The sequence below is a fragment of the Sorex fumeus genome, unplaced genomic scaffold, assembly GCF_029834395.1.
Source record: "Sorex fumeus unplaced genomic scaffold, SorFum_2.1 ptg000072l, whole genome shotgun sequence".
Taxonomy (NCBI): Eukaryota; Metazoa; Chordata; class Mammalia; order Eulipotyphla; family Soricidae; genus Sorex; species Sorex fumeus.
The window spans coordinates 18,541,672-18,551,881 of NW_026606129.1; positions in this window are offsets into that span (position 1 = coordinate 18,541,672).

Consider the following 10,210-nt stretch of genomic DNA (forward strand, 5'->3'; position numbering starts at 1 on the left):
GCAAGGCATGCACCCTACTGCTGTATTATCGTTCTGGCCCCATCTAAATTCTCACGTTCTTATGATATTATAATACCTTCCCTGAGATGGGGTATAGGTAATGTCAGACGTATGTGCATTTCATAATATGCATGGAAGGATATTTTGTCAGTAATCAGGAAAACATTTAGAATTTAAAAATAAAATTAATTGAAGGTATGGTATCATCCAGCAGGTCAACCTGTACCCGTGGGCAAGTGCGTCAGTTTCAGGTGCCTTCAGATGATGATGCCTTCAGGCTTCCTGAAACCCTGAAATTGCTGCCGTGCCTCTGGTCAGACCCCAACAACTTAGTATCAAGTTTCCCCCCAAAATTTAATGGCCAAAAGTTAGGTATGTGGGAGTCATGCCCACAAACCACCTCTAGCTCAGCTATACAAGCTCATTTATTGGCCTGGCTTCAGAGGCCCATTAGTAAGTCTAGAAAGAGATCAAAAGCAGGCCATATAAGCGCATTAATGGCTGTGATTCAGAGACTCCCAAATGAATCTTGGAGGAGAGCAGCAAGCCACAGAGGTATCTCCCCACCCGCACCAGGCTATTTTCACCAGGGGATCTCATAGGGGGGCTGGTGTGTCCCTCCACCTGCCCCAAATGAACCCTGACAGTCACAAACCTCCAGAATCCAGTTGCTTCCATGCTCACGGCCAACCTTCACAGACGTGTTCTGAGCTGCCCCCACTCCCCGCCCCATGCATGAGAATGAATCCACTGAAAACCCCAGGTATGTGGGACCAGTGACTGAAAACTCCAAGCTCCACAGAGTCAGGTCTGGGCAACCTCCCTCATCGCCCTACCCTTCTGGTTTTCTGACAGTCATGCCCAAGAACTGCCTCTGGGTGCCATTTAAGTGCATTAATGGCCATGATTCAAAGACTCACAAATGAATCTCAGAAGAGAGCAGCACACCACAAAGATGTCTCTGGACCTCAAATATTCAAAAATTTTAGAATTCCAGGAGCGTGTAGCCACTTTTGTGGCCACGTGACACTTCATGCAATTCATGGCAAGCAATACAAAATATTTAGCATCTGCCTAAGGGGCAGGCTGTGGTGGAGGTGAAAAGATTAAAAGTAGTGGTGGTAGGAAGGTACAATGGTGGTGGGATTGGTGTTGAAATATTAACATAAATTATTGTGAACTTTATGAAATATTGAAACTTTTAAAAATTAAAATAAAGTAATGCAGAGTTTATGCTTACTTCAATCAGCTTAATCAGTGGTTGAATAAACAGCAGTACTCGTACATTCTCTGGGTCTGGATCTTGGATCCAGAGATTATAAAACAGAGCTCCTGGAAGAGAAGGTGACACAGAATCTCCTGCCCCCACGCCAGGCTGTCTTCACCAGAGCCCCTCAGAGGTGGGGAGGGTTGAGTTTCCCTCCCCACCCCAAGTAGAACCCCGGCAGCCAAAAACATCCAGAACCTAGCCACAGCCATACTCAAGGCCACTCTCCACATGCTCGGATGAGCCTCAAGCATGAAGAAACCAGCAGAGGAACCCAGGTATGTGGGACCCAGGGCTGAGATCTACAAGCCTGCTCAGATGGGGACTGGGCCTCCTCCACCCAGATCCCCCATTTTCCAGTAGCTTGGCAGCCACATCCACAAACTGCCCCTGGCACCATGTAATCCCATCAATGGCCAAGATCCAGAGACTATAAAACTGAGCTCCCGGAAGGGTGCAGCCACCTTTGCGGCTGCACAACCTCTTATAGTCTAGCCCACTGATGTACCTAAAGCAGCACACTTGTGTTTGGTTTTAACATATTTGCTTGTATTCTCTTACATATATTCTCCATCCCTCTTGGAGAGCCTGGCAAGCTACCTAGAGTATCCTGCCCGCACGCCTTGCAAGCTCCCTGTGGCATATTCAATATGCCCCAAACAGTAACAATAACGGGTCTCATTCCCTTGACCCTGAAAGTGCCTCCAGTAAGGCACCGTTGGGAAGGACAAGTAAGGAGAGGCTGCTAAAATCTCAGGGCTGGGATGAATGGAGACGTTACTGGCACCCACTTGAGCAAACTGATAAACAATGGGACGACAGTCATACAGTGATACAGTGATACTCCTACATTAAAAAAATAATGAAAAAAAACTTTTTTTCACTTGACATCCAATTACTCATTGATTTGCTCGAGCGGGCACCAGTGACGTCTCCATTTGTCCCTGTTGCGTGCTAGTGTAGCCTAGTGGTGTCTGCTCATTCTAGGAACACAAACAGCTTCAAACCGATCGTTCAGGGTCTTGACAAGTCTGACCATCTCATAGGTGGGCGGCCACGCAGTCTTTTGACATTCCGTGGAATCCAGTCGGTAATGGCTCTAGTCCAGTGGTCGTTTCCAAATCTCATCATGTGTTCAGCCCATCTGATTTTCAACACCTTGGCAAATGAGACAGAGTCTCTGACAGATCCATCAGGACGTCGGAGGGCAGTCATCTTGGTCTTGTAGTTGTCAAAGGACAGGCAGGTGTTGCGAATGCTTTTCCCAGCTTCTGCTGCATCTGCCAGCATTGCTGCCCTTCTCTCTTTGAAGTCTTTCTTTACCGCTTCTCTGCACTGCTTTGTGAGCTCGGACATACACTTGCAGTTGCCTGAGGCTTGAGCCAAGCCACATTGGCGAATGAGCTTGAGAGTTTTCGAAAACAGACGTCTTCTTGTGGCTATCTCTCTCTCTCAGCATTCTTCGCACAATCATGGAGGTGCTGAACCAGTTGTTCCTATTCCTTGTCAATGTTATCAATGACAGCACCTTCCCATTGTGCCAAAGAGCTAATGTAGCCCAATGGCATCTGATCACTCCAGGAACACGAAGAGCATCAAACCATTTGTTCAGGATCTTGACAAATCTCATAGGTCGGTGGTCAGGTGTTCTTTTGATGTCCTGTGGAATCCAGTTGGTAATGGCTCTAGTCCAGTGGTCAACTCCAAATCACATCACGTGTCTGGCCCATCTGATTTTCAACACCTTGGCAAACGAGGCAGCGCCCCTGATCTTTGATCATCAATGGAGGTCAGAACTCCGGATTCCTTCTCTCACTTGAGTGAAGTGTGATACTCTAAGCATAGCTCTTTCAATTCTCTTTGGGTCATCTGAATAGCATTCTTGTCCTGTTTTCGTAGGTCCCAGTCTCTGAGGTACATGTTAGTGCAGGAATAGCGGTGGACTCAAAAAGATGGGTGCCAGGAGCTGGAGGTTCTTCGTCTTCTTAACAACTTCTTCGATGCTCTTGAAGGTGTTCCACGTTGCTCTCTTCCTCCTGTACAGTTCTAGCACCAAGTTGTTCCTCATGTTGAGTTCTCAACCCACGTACACATAGCTGCTGCATCAGAGATGTTCATTCCATTGACAGCAAATGGAATGTCAGGGACTTGTTCGTTTTTCAAGAACATTGTCTTGGTGAGATTCAGCTGCAATTCAGAGGCATTAAACAGAGCAAAAAAATTTTCAACACATGGCGTTGAACAATTGGACAGCTATATGCACACCTCCTTTCCCCAAAGAAAAAAATCTTATACCTTTGAAAAATTTAACTGAGAATGGATGAGAGACCCAAATGTGGAATGCAATGCAAAACTATAACATTCTTCAAAACTAACACAAAAATCCTTGATGACCTTGACTAAAGAATGACTTTTTAGATACCCCATCAAAGTCACAACTTCAAACTTCTTTTCTACAAAAGATAATTTCAAGGGAATGAAAAATCAAGTTAGACCAATAAAAACATTTATAAAAAGACACCTCTGACAACCAACTCATGTCTAAAATATTTTAAGAGTTCTTAAACTCTCAATAATAGAAAATTCTCTTTTAAATAGGCCAGGGCCAGAGATAGTTCAGGAGGTAATGCACCAGCTTTTCACACAGATGACCCTGATTTTATTCCGAACATTTCATATGGGTCCCCAAGTACTGCTATGCCTGAGCATAAAACCAGCACTATGGGCTATGCCCCTCCAAAGAAAATAGTAAAAAGTAAAATATGAAAACAGGTCAACAATCTTACTGAATACTTGTCCAGATAGATATAAGAGGCAAGTAAGAACATGAAAGATGCTCATCATTGTAATAGAAAAATTCAAACTAGAATCATGTATTGCATTCCTATCAGAATGGCCAAAATGAACACTGGCAACACCAGCTCTATAAATGTAATTCTTGTTCTCTGCTGATGGAAATTCAAAAATAGCACTGACACTTTTCAAAACATGTTGGCAGTTCTTAGAAAATGGAATATACTCTTACATATGACCTGCAATTATTTTCCCAAAGATATTAGAAAAGTATGTCTATACGAAGGCCCGAACAATGAATGTTCATAGAAGGCCCGAACAATGAATGTTCATAGTAGCTTTAATCCATAATTGACCAAACTAGGGAGCATTCAAGATGTTCTTCAGTAGATGAATGGATAAGCTGTAGAATGCCCTGACAATGGGATGATCTGGATATCCTTACCTGAATTGGTATTTGTGCTGAAGTTTCAGAATCCCTTGTGACTTTATTTTAAAAAAGACTGAGTAAATCTGGACATACTAAATACCAGGACCTGAAAGTCGGCATCTCTGAAATGCATCCTAGATTGTTTTTCACATGTAGTATGAGTGCGACATTGGTATCATTGAAGAAACTCACTCTTCCACATACAAGGCTGACCTCACAGTCATGGTCAAGGTCCTCCCGTTGTTCGATTTGCTCAAGCAGGCCTAGTAATGTCTCCATCGTGAGACTTCTTATTACTGTGTTTGGCATATTGAGTATGTCACGGGTAGCTTGCCAGGTTTTGCTGTGTGGGCGAGATACTCTCGGTAGCTTGCCCGGCTCTACAAGAGGGGTGGAGGAATTGAACCTGGCTCAGCCTGGGCCGACTGACTGCAAGGCAAGGCAAATGCCCTACCACTGTGCTATTGCTCCAGCCCATGTGTGACCTTATTGTATGTATATTCTTGGATGAGGATCAGATGGGCTGTTTTGCTAGAGGCACACAACCTGAGTGATGAGCAGCAACCATGTCGTGGCTCAAGGGGGAAGTGGCAGACTCAAATGTCATTTAGCAGGTGTTACTGAAATACTGCAGATTCTGCTTTGTGAAGCCACAGAAACATTAGGTAAGGGATCAACTTAGGTTTTATAAAAAAAAAAAAAACATCCTTTTTGAAATTACCTTTCATCAGCCCAGCCAGATTTTACTATGGGAGAAGGGGTGGGAAGTGGGTGGTTCATTTAAAAAACTTTTAACCAGGGATGGGCCTTCTTGTTTTACTACCCTGACTCCCACATCTTCTCTTTCCCTATGGTAATTATTTTGATCATTAAATGTTTTGGTCATAAATAAGTCATAAACAAGTCTCCTGCCTCTGTGCCTGGCTGTTCTCACCGGGACCCCTTGGAGGAGGGTGGGTTGAGTTTCCCTCCCAACCCTGAGCAGAGCCCCCGCAACTGAAGACCTCTGGTTCCAGCCACAGCCATGCTTAAGACCACTCTCCACACATTCAAACAAGCCTCACGCATGAAGGAACTGGCAGAGGAACCCAGGTGTGCAGGACCGGGACCCAGGGTATAGATCTCCAAGCCTGCTTGGCTCGGGACTGGGGCCTCCTTCACCCAGATCCCCCATCTTCCAGTATGTAGGTGTTACACCCACCAACTGCCCCCGGCGCCATGTAATCCCATCAATGGCCAAGACCCAGAGACTCTAAAACCCTACTCCTGGAAGCACGCGGATATCTTATTGTCTAGTTCTTATTCTGGAGAACCTGGCAAGCTACCAAAAGTATCCTATCCACACAGCAGAGACTGGCAAACTCCCTGTGGCGTATTCAATATGCCAAAAACCAGTAACGATGATGGGTCTCATTCTCCTGACCCTGAAAGAGCCTCGAATGTTGCACTTTTTAAAACCTCAGGGCTAGGACGAAGGAGACGTTACTGGGGCCTGCTCGAGGCAATCAATGAACAACAGGATGACAGTGACACAGTGATAAACAAAAATACCACCTTCTATCTGGAGCAAGGGCCACAGGGATTACTGAGTAGCACCAGTGAACATCACTTAAGTGTCTGCCTTTCTTCTACATGAAACTTTCTCCTGATATGGAACCAGAATAATCTTTTTATTTGGGGAACGCACAAAAGATGTGAGTGGAATATTCGTGTAGATTTACTAACTTGTTTTCTATTTTAAAAATCTAATTAAGAATGATCAAACCTGGGGCTGGAGCAATAGCACAGTGGGTAGGGCATTTGCCTTGCACGCAGCAGACCTAGGTTCGATTCCCAGCATCCCATATGGTCCCCTGAGGACTGCCAGGAGTTAATTCCTGAGTGCATGAACCAGGAGTAACTCCTGTGCATTGCTGAGTGTGACCCCCCAAAAAAAGAAAAAAAAAGATCAAACCTTCAGCTTTCTAAAACTGCTTGAAACATTACTACTGTTTCAAATTTATAGTGTTTACATGACCCCAATATTCCAGACGTAGAAACATCTGTTCTGCTTTTAAAGATCTAGTGAACTGGTATCTGGGAATTTTACCCCCTGGCACAGAGCCTTAATGGAAGGGCACAGAGTATACAAAGCCTCCATGTATATACCTTGAGGGGGAAAAAGAACTAGAGATTTAACTGCAAAACTTTGTTTCAGACCAGTTAAAAACATAAAATATAGCTACCATAGAGCTTAATTGTATAGTGGTGATTTCAACTTCTGTATCGAAAGGCAGTTTTTTTCCCCCACTTTCTGGGGATTGGCCCACAGCTACAGTCATATTGGACAGATGTCTTTTTTAACTTGAAATGCAATGCAGAATTACCTATCACTTCATTGCTATGCAGATTGAATATTTTGCATGAACATTAAAAAATGCATGTTTATAGTTTGAACTTCTCATGTTTATTGTTCCCTACTACCAAATGTACTATCTACAGATGGAAAATTCGGTGTCTTTGATGGGTGGTGAGGAATTGTTCGAAAGATCCAGTTAACACACAGAGATGTATTCTAAAAAATGCCAAGAAGGGCTAGATTACACAGTAACTGAAATCTATACAAGAGCAAGCCTCATTTCAAGTGTTTTAGGGATTCCAAATGATCATCCTCAACAGCTGGGTCTGTTCGCATGATTTGGTCAATGGAAAATAATGCCACTTTTCTATAATCCCCACCCTCTCTATTGCCATCTCTAGTGCCAAAACAGGGTGGCATGCTGCCTTACCACGGCTGCTTCTTATTACCCTCAAATGACAGTGAAAGCAGGCAAGACAATCACACAATGTGGCAGCTCCTTTTTATGTTTAAGGATAGCCAAGAAAATTTCAAAATGAGTAGAGTGCTTTGTAGAACTGCTGTACTTTTGAAATGTAATCACTTGTAATTTTTAGGGTGACAACACTGAAATGTTTTATCTTTGGTTTCTTGGGGGGACTTTTGATGTTACACTTGACAGTGCTTCAGAATCATTCCTGGCATGGTTAGGGGGACCATATATAACTCTAGGGATTTGAGCTGGAATTGTCCATGGCAAGGCAGGTGCCTTATCCACTGGCCCTGAAGAATTACTTTTAACTTAAAAAAATCACATTTTTAGATAAAGGAAAAAAGCATACAGAACTTTGTTTTTTGCTTTCTGGTACATACCCACTGATGCACAGGGTTTACTCCTGTCTTTACACAGGAATGACTCCTGGCTCGAGGGACCATATGTGATGCTGGGAATCGAACTTGGGTCAGCTGCGTGCAAGGCAAAAGCCCTACCTGCTGTGCTATAGCGCCAGCCCCAGAATAAATTTCTTACAGAGACAGCCAATAATTTCTTTCATGTATCAGCTAAACCTTTTCCAATCATCACTTATAATTTTTTACCAAAAAATTAAATGTTGTGTATAGAAATTATTCAATCCCAGAGACAAAGTTGCAATACTAAATCGCTTGGTTTAAAGCAACTGTTTTAAGGTTATGTAGTCTAATTGGAGGGGAGCAGCAGCTTCAAAATGGTATACAAAGTTATTTGTAGCTTGGTTTGTACTAATCAGATGTTCTGGACAATGTTTAGTATGATATCCATATAAACACATGCATCTTTAAGGAACGTGAATCATCAGCATATATTTTGAACATACAAAACTGGTCTTTTATAATTCAGAAGGCATCCTTTGTAATTGTGCAGAATCTTATAATTAGTTTTCTAGTATGTCAGTTACGAGGTATAGTGTATGAATGTCCAAAAAAGAACTGCCTTTCCTGTGGACTGAGGTTATGCAACTGAAAATCCTGTAGCTAGAAGAGGAATAAGTATTAACTTCTGGACACATCCTCAAATGAAGTAAAAGTGGTACAAAAAGTTTAAGCTCTATTATTGACAAGATCAGTATTTCCAGATTTTTGTACCCTGCATTTTTATTGCTCAATTGATGAAGATTTCAGAGTATCTATTGAACTCCCCACTATTTTTTATGCTTTTTTAGGGGGCCATATTCTTGGTCTATTCCTGGTCTTGCACTCAGGGATCACTCCTGGCAAGCTTAGAGGGCAATACTGGTGCCAGGGATCAAATCTGAGTCAAGCACATGCAAACCAAGTGCCAAAGTACCATACCCACTCACTGTACTCTCTCTGGACTACCACTGCCGTTTAAGAGATGACATAAATAAGCAAGTAAAAAACACTTTTGGGAAGAAAGTTTATTTCTACTTATTCATTTATGCAAAGACAATACAGCATTAGGTAATAAAAACATACTTTTAAAATTAATTCCCCATTTTGAAAGGTTCAGGACTTTGTCTCTTTCTTACTCTTAAATTCCTCAGTACAACAAAATAACAAAATTTATTCCCTTTTTTTAAGGTCATACTGAGATAATAAGGTCATACTGAGATAATTAGAAGTATCTCTTTATAATTCAGATACCAATTGATAGTAATCTGGAGATTTAATCATAGAATGATATATGAAAGAATGTTGGGGCACACACACAAAAAGTACAGAGAATTTTTGAAAAGGACAAATTTCAGGGTAATTTCAATTTTGAGGCTTAAAAGCCCCTATTAGGGATCCTTCTAATTAAGGTTCTTTCCTTCAAATTTAGTGGAAAAACAATTATGAATTTTAAGACAATGGTGGGCACTGGTGATATGACCAATGATAGCTACATTACATTAGAGATAAATGGGTCCATGTTTTAGAAAAGCACTGATGAAGAAAGGCCAGAAGGTCATTTTAATTAATGTCTACAGCAGGTCAAATGAGGCTAATTCAAGTATTTCTCTTAGAAAGATATTATCCCTTTTTCACCTTTCCAAGATTTAGCCCTCAAACTACTCACACTGATCCTTTTCTTTCCATCACCAGTTCAGCTCTAAGAGCAAGCCTGAAAGAAGGGTAATATAGACAGAAAAAGCAAGACTGTGGGTACGGAAAGGGCCCCGGTTCTATGGTTTGCCACAACAAATAATGTTTAATGAGAAAATTAGCTCATCTAGAAATAGACTGTTAACTATGACTCTTAAGTATATTCCTGGCATATGCTAATCAGACAACTTTTGTTCTCCTACACATATTTTACTTTAAAAAAAGAAAGAGGCTAACAAAAAATCTATTTGCATTTTTATAAAAACAATTTCTTTCAGATACTCTGATTAACCCTAAGTAACATAAAAAAAGTTTCAGCATTAAGACCAATATTTTACACAATTTAAGACACAGCTATTAAGCATTTTAGAAAAAAAAAAAAGAAAAAAGGTGACTATCTCACTGAGAAATTAACTCGTAAAGTTTAGTTTGTTTTGGATTCTTTAAAAACAATTAGGCTCAGCATACTAGTTATCCTAATTATCATCCCAATCGAATAGAATATCTATCTATGAGTGGAATCTAGATAAAAGATGAAGTACTCTGAACTAAGTAAGACCCACTGATTGGACTGCTTGTTGAGAATCTGTTTTACTGGGTTTAGATAAGGAAGACGTCAATAAAACTAAGGATATACTGAGTTCCACTGATTAAAAACGCAGTTTTAAAAGCTCTGCTTCTGTGGCAAATTTCTAGACAAATCATAAATGAAAATACTGTACTTTTCACAGGTATGTGTTGGAGAAATGAAATGCTTGTACTCAAATAATCAAAATTCTGACCTTTCAAAAATAGGTTGTTTTCTAAAACAACTTTTGAA